This window comes from Pimephales promelas, chromosome 5 (assembly GCF_988280905.1).
Source record: "Pimephales promelas chromosome 5, fPimPro1.hap1.1, whole genome shotgun sequence".
Taxonomy (NCBI): domain Eukaryota; kingdom Metazoa; phylum Chordata; class Actinopteri; order Cypriniformes; family Leuciscidae; genus Pimephales; species Pimephales promelas.
The window spans coordinates 26,723,702-26,739,996 of record NC_142773.1 but is presented as its reverse complement, the minus strand read 5'-3'; the positions used below and the strand labels follow the sequence as shown (position 1 = coordinate 26,739,996).

At 37.2% G+C, this 16,295-nt stretch overlaps 1 protein-coding gene across 1 annotated transcript in view; it reads right to left on the bottom strand.

Moving 5' to 3' along the window:
• Positions 1-16,295, bottom strand: part of b4galt2 (beta-1,4-galactosyltransferase 2) — a 104,739-nt gene that overhangs the window by 38,571 nt on the left and 49,873 nt on the right. The window lies entirely within an intron of this gene.

The following is a 16,295-nucleotide window of genomic DNA, read 5'->3' as shown; positions in this document are numbered from 1 at the left end:
TTAAAATATGTTAAAATTGAAAACAATCCATTTTTTTTCTGATCAAATAAATGCAGTCTTAAATATATTTAAAATATAAAATATATATCCCATTCACACACACATACATTTCACACTAAAATGCTATTCCTGAAATACTCATATGCTTCTGCATTCAGCAGCCAATCAGTGAAGGTTATCAATTGTTATTTCTTTGTTGATTTGCTCCACTCTAAAACCAGATCAAATTCAACCAGACTGAAACCCATGAATACAGTGTAGGACTTTTCCAGCTAATCTAACTATGGTAGGGCCATAATTGGACTGCCTCCGTGCCTGACCTCAATTTCTCACTACTTAAAAGGTCAGGCTGCAGGGAGACAATGTGTTTCTGCCTTGGTATCTTTCCAGCAATACAGAAATGAAGAACAGGACTTGAGGACATGTGAAGAAAAAAAATCAATTATGAATTATCATTCATTTTGGGTAGCAGGCTATATGAAGAAAAATTTACAGTAACCAACATCTGTTCACGTTATTCATTAAAAATCTTGCTGGACTGTCATCATCACTCTATATTAACAAGAGCTGCTTGAACATTCTGCAATGAATTGAATAACTGCTTCCGTTTTTCACAGAAGAAAGAAAATCACAGGGGGATTAAATGATGACAGAATGGTGAGCTATCCCTTTTAAAAAAAAAAGTATGAACCCATGAAGGACAGACAAATAAAAAGCATCCGAGGACAAATTCGGTTTGTGGGGAAAAGAAAACGGACAAGCACCTACTGAAGCCTTGTTTTTGCCTGTCTGTTGGTTTTTACTAAGCTATAAACTTAACGTACCATGTAAACACAGAAACACAGTAAAGCAGCTTGTTGACTAGTGCATCGTAAAATATGAACATTTTCTTTTTCAAGGATGCTGTGCATTTAATGTGGAAAAATATCAAATCAACAATAAAAAGTCCTACGAATAGATCATGCATTACCAGAGTAGACGGCCTAGTTTACAAAAGCACAATTTTTCCTCGTCTGTCGGCTCAGCGGAGCATAGCACTCACCCTCGTAAACTGCTGTCAAAACAGTTCCTGCCTAAAAGAGCCCCAGACGGGTAGGGCGAGCAATTAAAGAATTAGACCTTCATTTTTCTGATGGTCTTTAGTCTGCAGCTGCTAATAGAATTGTGCATTTAAATGTGAGTGTGCTTTAGGATGAGCTTTCTTGATTTGTGTTGCCAATGCGTTTAACTTTAATTACAAATCCCATTAGTCTTAAAAACAGTGCATTACACTGGCAATTTGATAAACAGATGGCATGACTCCCTACCTCACATCCAGCATAGCACTTCACTTTAAATACGGGGAAAACATCATTACTTTCACTTATGAGCCCTTGCCCACTAAAATGAGCCAATTACCAAAAAAGACGCTTGATCATTTTGCTGTTTGTCCTTCAGAAGACTTGCAATTCAGCCAGCATTTTGCAGTCCTCCTCTGGGTACATGTGGGTGATGTGCACAATGATTAGCTACAGTAGATATGTGCCTTGATATTCTCAATTGGATGTGGGATATCTTACTATTTTTCAAAGAAAACAAAAGAAGAAACACTCAGTTGTTTATGATTTCGCTTCTTGCTTTGTCACAGCCAACTTGGTATCGGCCTAAATCTATTATTAATGAAGACCCAGAATTAAACATTTTATGAGAATATGTATGCACTTGACCACAATTTCCCGGTAGTCAAGGTTAGAAACGTTTCGAGGGCTTCCTCGCATAGCTATTACAGTAAAAAAAAAGTGCTTATAGGTGTTATAAATACCTGATGTGTGCTGGCGATTCAAGGTTAACATGTTAAAAGGTAAATAGTGACCGGCAGTAGTGAGGATAGTGAGACGGGAGAGTAAAATAAGGGCCTCTCATCTTAAATGATGGATTAGGCCTGCCACACAAGGTCCAGAGGCAAAGAGCCTCGTGTGTTCGTGACCAACACTGTGATATGCCAGCCCGTTCTCATCCTTTAACGTCATATAGAACGCTATATGCAAAAACGGCGCTATACTACGCACATGGCTCCCTTTATCGTTAATATAACACGCGAACCCAAGACGTTATAAATCCTTTAGCGTGAATATGACACGTACACCCTACCCCACACCTAAACTTAGCCCTCACAGCACGTGTTATATTAACGATAACGGGTGCCATGTGCGTAGTATAGCGCCGTTTTGTCACTAGCGTTCTATATGACGTTAAAGGATGAGAATGCGTTGGATATGCCATCTCTCTCTCTCTCTCTCTCTCTCTCTCTCTCTCTGTGCTTTTAGAGTAGTGCCCATGGGACTTTTCCACTCTGAAAGACAACCTATTACATGGTCAGGGTTGAGGAGTGCTGTCTCACCTAGATTGCAAGTGTGGCAGGTGGATTATGCTGACACTCACACCATGGCCCTGGCTAAACGCATGAGCAGGTGGGTGTACCGCTGAAGCAGGGGTCAAGATGCCAGGGAGTGAGGAGCCACACCATTAGTGAAGGCCAGTCTGTCAGATGGCATAGTCCACCCACAGAAAGTCCAATGCATATTGCTAAAAAAATACTCTCTAATCTGAATGGCTAACTCACAGGTGTCTTATTGGAGAAATAATTACTGGATTTGTCCAAGATTGCAAGGTAAGTAGCATCAACTTCATATAATGGTTGATGGCCAGAATATAGTGCAATGTGGTTTAAACCTGTTGTAGTTTAATCAAAGATCCGGCTATGCAAAACTGCATAAGGCTCTGGGAATAAATACAGTAATGAACACCAGCAAAAGTGTATAAAAAAAGAGACTGTAAAATTTAACAATAAGCACTGCACATCAAAACAGCTGTGATGTGCTTGTTTGTTTATTTAATTTTGTATGAGAGGCAGAACTGAAACTTAGGCTACGTTCACACTGCATTTTTTGTCCCTACGTGATAGGGCTGCAACGATTAGTCGACAATAAAAAATTGTCGACAAATATCTTTGTTGTCGAGTAGTCGTTTGATCTCACCTGACCTAATGTAAGGGCCTGCAATATCACGATTTGACCGCTACAGCGCTTTGGCGCTAGAGTGTAATGCAGCCCTTTATAAATACAAGTGCGGTAAAAGAAAAAACAGCGCGAATTATGACGGAGTGCAAACGAATCCGAACTAGCAAGGTTTGGCAACGTTTTACAAAACTTAAAACCAACAATGCTGTCGTGTGCAATACATGCAAGGCAGAACTTGAATAATTGTTCCAAACTTAATGATTAGCTGGCAAAATAATCGATGATTAGTCAATTAATCGTTCTAAAAATCATTAGATTAATCGATTATCAAAACAATTGTTTGTTGCAGCCTACGTGCGTGACCTGTATCTGATCTTTTCATGACAGTCTGAACGACACAGATGCAAACTTTTCAAATGCGACCCAGGCCACTTGGGTATGTGGTCCAAATCTGATATGTATCCGATCTTTTGAAATGCGACTTCAACGGCCAGGACACATGTATCCAACCCGCACGTCATTGATATGCGACAAACGTCATATTTCTGCATTGGAGTAGGCGGGAATGATAAGATTGTAATTGCTCTGACTCTGTTGGGAAACTAACTTTAATATTGCTAAACGAGCTATGGTATTGACATCCATGTTTAGCTATACTTCCACAAACAACAAGTGATGTCGTTGACTGTTGAGTACTCTTCTACGCATGCAGGTCACTTCTGGGTCATTCACGTTCACAAAGGAGATCACAAAAGGTCGCATTTAATTGGAAATTTGAACGGCCTAGCAAAAAAAACCCCAATTTTTTTCAAAAAATCGGAATTGATCATTAAGCACCTGCAGTGTGAACGCAGCCTTAGTCTGAGAAACATCCTTGAAAAGAACCAAAAGTTAAAGCAGACGAGTAAATAAAATTGTATCTCCAGAGAAACTCAAACTTGTATCGGTTTAGGCTGAAAGCAACACATTTTAGATGCTGGACGTGCATCTCCAGTACTGTCTTCAAATGTTGTCCAATACTAACAACACAGAGTGTGGATGGCTAGTGGTAAAATTCAACAAAAATCGCATACCATTGAGATACAAAGTGATTGATTACATTGACCTGGTGCAAAACCCCAAACACAATCCCTGTTGCAAAAAGAGAATGAAACATTACATCATTCAAATCTTTTCTACCTGAATGTTTATATACCCCGATCCCCTGCAAGCTTTGAGAGGGTCCATTCTTAACAACCTTAAAAAGTCATGTTTTTGTCTCATATGGAGGTGCCATAATGGATGAAGAATTTGCAGACTATGTGAATAACTTACTGAAGGTTAAAGGAATATTACCAAAGCCATTAAGCAGCGCCCACATCAGACACAAAGCTCAGACGACATAAGCACGCACCGACACACAGCTGGCCACCGCATAACGCTTATCCCTCAGGGACGAAAACACAGCCCAGAACAACTGCACCCATTCAATTACTTTAATATCACAAATATAACTGGGGAAAAACATATAGAAAATAAATATTCACTTTCCACTTTTTCAAGTTAAAATGGAATATGTTGGCAAAGTAGGCTATTTTTTTGCCCCATTTAAAAATGAAGAAACATGCTCCAAGGATTCAATCTGAGTTATACTAATACCCATTAGGATGAACCCCAAGGCCTCTTGTTTACTCCAATAACATGTTTCATCACCACAAAAATAAAGTGAAAGAATGAGTGTTCTTATAAATAGCAAATTCAAGGGAAAAACACCCACGAATTACAGGAAGGAAAATATAATATAATACTAAAATATGTATACTGTATATATAAACAATATATATATATATATATATATATATATATATATATATATATATATATTTAAGGTTTTTTTAAGATTTAGGCATTTCAATTGAACTATTGATTGGCTTACATTATTTGTCCAATATAATATATATGATTGATTAATCGATAATAGATAGATTATGAATATAATTGAAGGTCACTGAGAAAAGCACACAGTAGCACAATGAAATTGCCACCAATAGGACCCATCATTCCCTCCCAAGATACTGGCGCAACAGCCTAAAACGAAAACGACAACACTGATTACCAATACTGACCCTAAACACCCAGTCACCTCTCTGCTCTGAGACTGTACAACACAGGACTGCTGAACACATAATCGTGATTAAGCAGAGCTGGCAGACTTCAGCTTTTGGGTGAACATTACAATTCTCAGATCAGTCTCAGTAGGGGTTGTTTTCATGTTGTGGCAGATGCCTCCCCAGCAAGGTCAACCGCTTCGGTGAGAGAGACAGATGAAACATAAAACTGAGACAGAAAGGGAAAAAGTTTCAGCCGTGACCATTATTAATTTTTTATCTCAGAGTATGCCATTACAGTCTCAGCAGTATTAGGCAATAGATCTAATAGAGCTCAATCTGGCAAGGCCAAGCAATGAGACATCAACAGCTGCTTTATAGTGAGGGTTGAGAAAACCTGTATACATGTAGCCTTGTCTTTTTAATGCATTGCACATTGTGAGCTCCACTGCTTTCCCGATTGTGAACACACATAAATAATCCCATTTTCAAAATTTTACACAGATTGTCATGCAGACTGGATTCTTGTACCCATTCATGTATTAAAACTACAATTTTTATCAAATAACTTTCAACCAACATTTGGCCCCAAATATACCAAACTAGCAAGCCCCTACTGAGTGATAGCTTATAACCTTGTTATTATAACCTGTTATATATATACAGTACATGTATGTATGTATGCTGTATACAGTATGCTGACCAGACTTAATCCAGCTTAGCTTCAGTGGGCTTCACAAAATGAAAACAATAATAATTATTATACCTAAGCAGATACATGTCTGCCTACAATCCCAAGTGAGGCTCTTTGACCAGCAGAACAGAGATAAACCTTAATAAGTCTGAGATCTTCTAGGAGGAGAAAAAAAAAATCAATGGAATCAAAAAGAAAATACAAAATGTAATGCTCTACCTCTATATTATTTGTGACGATCAGCAGCCGTGGTGCCCTCGAGAGCCACTAGAGGGCACCCTCTCCCCATGTTTGTTTCCCCATGGACTCTTTGTGTTTCATTATGTTCAGCTGTGTTTCATTATTGGTTATTGAGTTCCTTATTTAAGCCTGAGTTTTCCCTGTGTCCCTGGCGAAGTCTTGTTACACTGTAAGCGTGCAATTCCGAGCGTTATTCCCTGTTCTGTGTCTCCGTGTTTCCCTGGACTCTTGACCCTTGCCTGTTTCCTGGACTGTTCACGAACCTGTGCTGCCTGCCTCGACCATTGCCTGTTTTGACCACGAGTTTCTGGATTGCCCCTTTGTTTAAGTGTTTGCTAGTTTTCATGTCTGCCTGTTTTAATAAAGTGCTGCACATGGATCCGACCGTCTCTGTCCGTACGTTACATTATTTCACATGCCTTCTTGATACAAAGGTAACATTTGTATTAGACTCTCTTTCAATTCAATTTGTAAGCTTTAGTTACTTATTTCGAGTATAAATATCAACTGTATGACATCTCAAACAGTGGAACAATGTTAATACACTTGTGCACAGACCAGTCACATTTTTAGCTTAGAACGAGTTGGAAATTCTGTAGATTTGACTAAATTAAGTAAAGGTAAACCAGGATCAATATATAAATTCTGGACAGTTAAATATATAGATTTTTTATAAATCAGTCCTGGAGCACTACTGATTGGAAAAAGCAGGTAGAAAAAGAGTGTGAAATTAGTATTCTGATCTTTGAGGAAGAAATATTAGAGAAGAGTAGACACATTTGAATTTGGTATTAAATTAAAGTAGACTTGTCTGTTTGATATTCTTCCTAGCAAAGGGAATATTTAATCTGCCTTTGTTAAAATACGATGTCAAGTGAGTGAGTTAGCTTTGATACCTATGATATCAAAAGCACAGTTGCTTACTACCTAAAATGCTAAAAAAAAAAAAAAAATACAAGTAGTAATTATATTAGTCTTATAAGTCAGATTTTAGTCTTATAAGATAAGTCATTACATCTGATCGAAATGGCTGATACTGTATGCAGCTGCGTTCATATACTCACAAGTGTAAGCATGTGCATTATGAGAAACGCTCATGGCAATGCAGCTGCAAGCAAAGGCAGAAAAATGCATGTATATTATGTAAACAAAGTGGGTTTTTCTCAAGTAAACATAAAATAAAATAAAATCAGATTTGTGCATTAGAGCTTAACAGTGTAGATACAGTCTAATAGACCTGCCACTATCTATTACCATTACCGTATGCCATTAATATTAATCAAACAATAATACTGACAGGAAAATGAATAAATGAATAAATAATGAAATAAATAAAAACACTCACTGCTTTAGTAATTGTACTATGCTTGTACACTCTACAGTTCAAAAGTGAGATTTTTTGGTTGGATTTATTTGATTATAAATACAGTAAATATTAAAAATGCAAAATGTTATTACAATTTAAAACAACTGTTTTCTATTTTAATACATTTTAATGTATTATAGCTTTCTTAAGCGTACAAGCTCTAAATATATTTGATAACTCACACAGGAGCAGCAACATTTTTAAATAGGCCTAACGTTTTTCTATTCTAATATATTTTAAAAATGTAATGGCAAAGCTGAATTGTATAGATGGTTGGGTAAATCAGTCCTTACTACAGTCTTCAGTGTCACATGATCCTTCAAAAATCATTTCCTATAGTATGCTGATTTGGTGTCCCAAAAAAAATGTCTTATTATTAATACTGTTGAAAAAAGCTGCTTAATATTTTCATTTATTTGAAATATTAATATTTGTACTACCTTACTGCTACGTTTGATCAATGTACAATAATTATAATATTAATGTTAGATAAGTAAAAAAGTAATTTTGTTTCAATTACATGTAATACATTTTTCTTGATATTGGTCATACGTATTATACGTTTTTAATTCCAAAAATACTGCATGTTCACTGGAGTATTGGTATTGTGTCTACTACACTAGCTAACAGATAGTGCTGACAGTGCAGTGTAGGAGATCTGGAGTGGCCATGGGAACTGGACTCTAATCACAACAGATGATTAGACACAACACATCTATCTCAAGCACACACACCAAGCACCCCTCTCACTCCTCATGGCTCTAGAAAGCTGGCAGCCTTTTCACTGGAAATCTCAGGAATTGTATCTAATCTCATTAGAATGACAGCACATAATACTGCACTCACCCCGACAGCACAAAAACAATGACACAAACACAACAGGAAGAAACCCTGCTGTTGTCGAGTGAGTGACATGCAATAACATGTTCGGTTGTTTCCCTGTTGGCTCAACAGAGGCTTGAACATCCAATCTGCCCGAGTTTGACTTTCCCCCACTGCAAACAAATACTGAAAAAAAAAAGGTTATTCCTTATTTATATCATGAGCAAGAGTCAGACAGGTGGAGAAAAAGAACAGAGCGGGAAATGACACACTGATAGGCAGCTGTGATGACATGGCATCTTAAAGGTCAGCGATGACGGCAGTACCACATCATAAATATCCAGCATCCCCAAGTGCCCTCACATGAAATAACGATCCTTTGATCCTGTGTCTTAACTGCAAAACTGAGAAATATGAACTTGAAAATCTCAGATATCCCACATGGAGCAAAATCCTGCAGACATTCAGATCGATACCAAGATCAATACCAATACCAGGTTTGGTATTGATACTCAATAAATAAACAGCCTCTAGCAACAAATGAAATGAAACCATGAATATCAATATATTTAAAAGAAGGGTATGGGATTTGCAAAACGGCCGGCAGATTTTTTAAAAATACATAGCTCAAAAGGTCCCGCCTTCTTTCCGCCAATGCTGGCCCTGACTCCACCCATTCAAAGAACATGGATGCACAATCATGCATCTCCAAAACTCAGATGCACAATATTGCACTAACTCTGTCTCTTTCTGTACTGTGGCGACTTGCACTTCCTGTGACTGGGTCACAAGCTTTGAGTATGCACATGAAGGGGACACGTGCGCAAGGGCAGGGGGGTATGGTACGACCGTTTGATTGACGTACTTACAGTCCAATGATTCTAGGTGGTCTTGGACATGATTGGCTGGAGTTTTTCGAGTCCTGTCCGTTCGACGGATGATTAAATTGCTTAATGTTTCTTTCAGTGCCTCTAACTCAGTGGCTGTAAGTGGGTTAGGAATAGGATTTCAAGTGATTTTGAAAAAAAAAATGGTCAAAAAAGAAAATCACATACCCCACCTTTAATAACTCAATGTCAATAATTTGTAAATAATCTTGTCATTTTTGATATACTTAACATGTTAATGTATTCAGTTCCTTTTAAATGTTTTTTACACTAAAGCTTTGGATAGTAAATCTGACTGGCTGGTGATCTTGCATAATGCATGTCAAAATCTCATAGATTATGAAGGAAGTATTAGCATAATATTATCATTAAAACAGACTTTAAATTTTCCTGTTAATGCAAGAAACATGAGGTAAAATGTAATTGAGGGCTCAATGAGGGTAATTTGTACATGGACATCAGTCAAAAACATAAAAATGAGTTATGCTAACACATCTCAAAACACTCTCTAGTATCAAGCGCTGCAGAACTGAAGCCTATCATGTTGTATTAGTAAGTACAGGTTTACATTCTGAATATTAGCTTGTTCTGTGCATCTGGGAAGTTGTCCAGTGAACACGATCTGCATGATGGGAGGCAGGGAAATATTGGCCTGTGTCCCTGGCAGCACCTAGCGAGACACAGTCTTCGTCCTACCCTGCACAGCGCTATCATAACCAGACATGGCAACAATCAGCTTGTGGAGGCAGCAAGAGGCTCCTCATGTGCGGTGAAAGAGATTTGGAGGATGTCTGAAGGTTGAGAAAGAACAAAAAGTATTTATTGCGATCAAGAGGAGTGATTTTGAGACTGGATAGTGAGTCATGCCCTACATGTATGAAAGATACAGTGGGAAAAAAAAACTTGTTTAGGGGGAAAAAGAGCTTCAATATGGTAGCTGACAGATGTTCAAAAATGGACAATAACAATATTTTAATATATATTATATCTTTAATTGCACAAAATTAATGGAGTTAAGACAAAAGAGTTGTAAGGATCATGCTAACAAACATTGCTCCCCGCAGGTGATCTGAATGGTGAAACGCAACTTAATTGTGCAATGTTCTGCTTCAAAGATGATGAATTAGACTAGAGACACAACTTTTCTGATAGTTTAACAACACTTTTTTTCATCTATAGAATAACCCTGATTAAAATATTTGGCTAGCTTCTTCCAAGTCGTGACAGATGCAAACACCATTTGACAGGACTTTAATCATTTACATTTAGAATTGTATTTGAGTTTTTTTGTGTGTTATTTCTCACCAGCAGGGAACCACTGGACGAGTCTAATGTAACTGAACTATAGTCAAACTCACTAATAAACAGTCAGTTAATGAATCCCAACAGTGCACAGAACAAAATATCCTCACCAAACTAACTTTGGCTTTCATGAAGGAAAAAAAAAAACCCTGCTTTATACACAAAATTATATATTTCAGCATTAAACGTTGGAATGGTCAGACGTGAGAAGAAAAAAAAAGAGGGATATCCTACCGGTGCACCTTTCCAAACCCAACATTACAAAACTCTTGGGACATGACAGCATTTATCTGGCAGCCCAAAGACCTGAAGAATTTGCACGTCTTCACCCAATCCTGGGTAAAGCAGCCTCACTTAAAATAATTTAACACTCTAGTGAGCATGATACATGAAGTACTCCCAACTGTCATCCTGCAGAAAGTGTGAGAGTGAAAGAGGAAAAGACAAACAGGGAGGGAGTGCAAGACGAGAGAGTCCTTATTGACCTGCCTTAAATGGTTTTTATTTTTTCAGCACCTGTCACATCCTATTGTGTTCACATTGTACAGTGTGTTTTCTAGTGGGTGATACTGATTAGGAATGACTCGGCATAGGCAGTGTGTTTGTGTGTAAACCTTTAAGAGAAAACCTGGCTGAACTCAGTGTCTGTCCTCTTTGCATTAAAAGGATACTCCACCGTTTTTCATATTAAACTATATTATTCCCTTAACTAAACAAGTTGATAAATACCTCTGTCATCTCAGTGCGTGCACTTAACTTAGCCCAGTTCATTCATTAGAATCCAAGCAGAGAAGCGACCAAACACCTCCATGTTTTCCCTATTTAAATACAGTTACATAAATACAGAGTATATCTCGGCCAAGAATGGTGACACAAAATAAAACGTTGCCCTTTCTAAGTGTGTAAAGTGGATACCTATAATGTATGGCAACTCGTCTTAGTTGAGGGGAAAACAGTTTAATATGAAAAAACGGTGGAGTGTCCCTTTAACTGGATGAGATCCAGCGAGATTCAAACTATTTCAGTTCAACAGCAAGCAGCAGAGGTCACAGCAATGATGCATCGTCCTCATCAGATTCACTGATCTGTGACCGCCGCTGCTTAAACAAAGGAGTCAGCAGGGCAGCTTTCCTGTAATAATGCAAATCATTTGTGAACATGAATGTCTGAAAGGGGAAATCTATTGCAATAGAGGGCACTTTTAAATAATGCTCATTATATTTCACTTCAATCTAATGAGAATATATGATATTATTTTATGTATTTTATAAGCTCTGACTCAAGATCAAGAAAAGAGAATTAAAGGGTTCTATAGATTCCTTAATAATGTGATAAAAAGAAGGATTCTCATTAAAATGCAGTGCCTAGGAAATTTAATAAAAGCAGATTTTCATAAAGTTGTGATTTTAGATCATTTTTCACGAACTGCAAGTTTCTGGGAAAATGGTCTGTTTTTTTTTTTTTTTAAACCCATCATTACATCATCTACTACAATTTGACAACCTTGGAGATAGTTCACTGCAAAATTAAAATGCTGTCATCATTTACTGACCCACATGTCGTTCTAAAACCGTATATATATATATTTCAGAGAACTGTTTGTCCACATAGGCTGAATATATCTAGGTTCAAAATATCTTATTTTATGTTCCACAGAAGAAAATCATATGATTTAAATGACACAGAGAGTCATTTGCTCTGGTATCCTTGATACAATGCCAAAAGAGAATAACATTTCTATACAAAAGAAGAGCTAAAAATGGGGGTAAAAAATGTGATAAGTATAGAAATTTTTATAATGACAAACAGGCCCAAAACATTATGCTTTCTTCCTCTTTATACAGTTTTTCTTCCTCATCCTATATGCCCATCTATATTTTGCTGTAGAGCAGATCTTTCCAAGCAGTTTTTTGAAAACCAGGACATTTTCATCACTTTGGCCAGGACAGGACTTGTCCTGTGAAAACAGGACTGTTGGTCACCCTAATTAATAACAGGAAATACTGATTAGTTAGTTAAATGAATAAAGATTAACTGCATCAATCAGTATTTGCAGAGAAGAGACCCCAGAGGACGATAAAGTGAAATAAAGTGATGAGTATACAGTAGCAGACTAGTCAAAAAATGTATAATTGGACCTACAGTAAGTTTATCACTGGCCTACATGTCACAGTAATCCATTTAGCCAATAACTGTTTTCTTTTGTAATAATTGAAAATGTAATTATTTCTGGTTAGAAATAAGGAATAGGAATTCAAAAGTAGTTTTGTCACTTTAAGTCAGTTTAATACATCTACATCTTTGCTGAATACAAAAAAAAGAAAACTGAATTAATAATTAATAATTTAATTAATTATTAATTTAATAATTTAACTTAATAATTAACGTAATAATTTAGCCATTTCACTGTATATCTTGTTCAGCATGTCCTGACATGAGAGCTATGTTAAGTTAAAAATGGTGTCAACATTATAAAAGGCACTTTGAAAATGTTTTGTTCCATTTCATTGTGCTCCATCCAACTATTTTTAAATTAAGAAGAACGCGTCATGTGCGAACATCTTGCTCGTTCTGGTGAGGTTTGAGGAGTCACATTGCCTGTGGGAGCAGTTGGGTTGTGGGTGACTGCAGGCTCGCAAAAACATAAAGGTTGTAATTCAATTTCTTTGACGGTAGCTTATTGTAGAATTATCCACACTTTTGAAGTTTTCTATTTAAACTCAGTTTAGTGTCTCACAAATCTACTCTTCTGACTTAACACTTAATAAAAACGTATGCTAACATTCATCTGTTTAGTTTACTCAAGCAGTTCTGTCAAATTGTGTTGAGTGGGTCTCTTCAAAAATGTAAAATGTGTAGCTAGTTATTTGCGCTGTCAGAGCTGAGCAGTGAGGAACGCACACCATATGCAGGTACACGTTCAATTGTGACACTATGCAGTCTGCATTTTCATGCAAGCAGTATCAGTAAATTTCCATGCTCAGCTCAGTATAACAGAATAGAATAAGAATAAGCAACATAATAAGCTGAAGGCCAGCGTTTGCTCTTTTCTCAGAACAAGGTGTTTGATAAACGAGTCCATTTACGCTGAAGTATCTACATCCAGGGTAACTGTTGTGTTTACCTACCATTAAGAGACAAAGACAACAGGACCCTTCCGATTTTAAAAGCACTACATATGTTATGTAACAAAAGTTTGTGTCTCCAGTGTTTAGGTCATCTGTTTTGATATAAAGTGCAGTTTAGAAATGTTCTTTAATTCACTTTTGATTGAAGGCTGCTGTGTGCGTGTGGATCATTATCAATTTGACAATAGAACATGATACATTGAAATACAGAGTGCAATTATCTTCTATTTTAGTTGAAGAAAGTATTTGTTGTTCTGACAATAACGTTATCCCATACATTAGGCTATCTAATTACATGTTTAATTTACCTACATAAAATGAAAAGAAAATTAAATTAAATATGCTGCAGATTGTCCAATTCCACAGGCTTTTCTTATCTTGTTGCTAAATTGCTTGGATCCATTGCAATCTTTCTTTAGCATCTTTTATTCAACTGGCTGGCAAAATGGAAAATCATTTCTGGATTTTCTTTGCTTCATTTTACATGTAAAAACTAACGATATAAATATATTTTGTTAGTTTGTTTTTGTAAGTTTGTGAGAGCTATTTTTGTTCAATTTGGAGGTATTTCTTTTAGCTACTTATTATTTATATATATATTTTTTTTTAATACAGAAGAGATATTATTTCAATCATTATTTCATTTATTATTTTTGAAACCTTTCATAATAATACATGCTGAATTTGTGTCTTGTAATATAACAATTTTCTATCCATAGAGAGGAGGCCTAACCTACTTTAAATGTATTGAAATTAATAAGGCATCTTTGAGTAAACTTCTTGTATCAATTGAGTATCTAGTTTGCTGGGCCGAGTGTTCTGGTTTTTGGTAATCAAAATATGTTCACCCTATATTAATTTGATTAAAATTTGTAATCAATTGACAAGACTAGATAAAACCAATTCAGTCTGCAGTTATCTGTAATTGTAAGACTGAGCCTGAGGAAGATCTAAAGTGCTTTGCATTTTAAAACAACTCCAACTGTCACAAGGATACTAAAGGCCGTACTAAAAAAAAAAAAAAACTGACTAGTTTTATGTCCCTGTTAAGTGGTTTTAAAACAGAGATAAAAAAAAAATAATTATAATGTGACGATGAATATCAACCCGTCACATATTTGACGTGCGTTTAGTGAGGTGATAGCTCTAAGAAAGGTAACCTTAGCCCAGTGTTCAGCCGATGCTCCATGAATTATAGACACTTTGGCCTTCTTTGTTGCTCCACAGCGCTCACTGCTCGATAGGGCACATCATTACTCTGCAAACTTTGAAGATGAATAGCTGCAAACTTTTGATCACACTCATTAACCCAAACAACAGGCCTAGACAGACAACAATGTGGCAAGCAGGCAAACGATTTCTCATGGCCATGAACATCTCTGCCGCCCCTCCAGGGTCACTCCACACAAAGAACAACAGACTGATGAAAGAGGGGGAGGCGGAAGAGAAGCAATGCTTCCAGCTGTTTTCACAAATGGTTGGATTGCTTGGTCCAAATCAGAGTTCAATCCTAACCATCTTCCCCGACCCCCACAGAATGATCTCTTATTCTTGTAGTATTTTTCCAGATGTTGGAGGAGATATCAACGCGGATGTCTACATCACTGGAAAAATAAGCAAATCTATATAATATATAATTAAATATATGAGTTCCAAAAGAAAAAAACAAAATGGACATCTGATAGCAAATCTGCAGATTAACAAACAAGTCAATATGTTACATAAGCCCCTTTCACACAGCGCGCTGATCCCGGGAAATTGCCGGGAAATTGCCAGAACGCCTTCTGTGTGAACGCAAACACGACCCGGGATTTATACCGGCATCGATGCCGAGTTGGGAACCTATACATTGCCAGAATCAGCCCCGGAAAGTGCACTGTGTTAACAAAAGCCAGGACCAATGCCGTAAGGGGTGTGTCATAGTGATGACGCTCATGGCATCGCGCGACTCTGTTGCTCTTAAAAGAAAGTTTGTGTTCGTCATCAACAAATAAAGGACGAACAAATGTAGCAGAGACCAGGAGCTCCTCAATATTCGTGCTGAAGCTGAAATCGTTCACCAGCTTTGTGGAACAGAATGCGCGTGTACATGTTTTCGACGCGTGTGTTACACGTCTCATCCTTATCCAGGGATCTTTACGGGTTGTGTGTGAACGCACTCACAGATCCCGACAAATCACTGGCAGTGTGAATGAACCGAAATCAAACAATCCCGGGACAAATGTCGGGTCACATTATCCGTGTATTTTCCGGAATCTCTGTGTAAAACGGGTTTAATTAGCTATTTCTGCACAAAAGCAGTTTATTTAGCATTCTAAAGGCCAAGGTTCACATCACCGACCAACGGCAACAGACACTTTGTGGGTTTGTCAGATCAGAGTGTTATCCCTGTTGGCATTTGTTGGCATTAGTCAGCACTTTTTTCAGATCGTGGAATGTCTGAGAAGTGGTGTATTGTAATCTGGTGTTTGTCAGAGTCTAATGGAGCAGTGTGAATTGGCCTTAAAGTATCTCCTCCATTGACTTCCATTCAATAAAACAGCCTCTTGGCTCCCTGTTACCCATTACAATTTTTAGCTAACCTTGACAGCATCCCCTATAGAGGTTTAGAGGTTTTAATATTTCCATCAATATGAGTATCACAGTGAGTAGTACTAATAGAAGCAGCTGTTTAACATTGAAGCTAGATAATACTCCAGAGAAGGTGAACCTCATTCATTCTTCATTTTACATATGCGTTGAGATTTGTTCTGCTCTGTCATTATTCAGC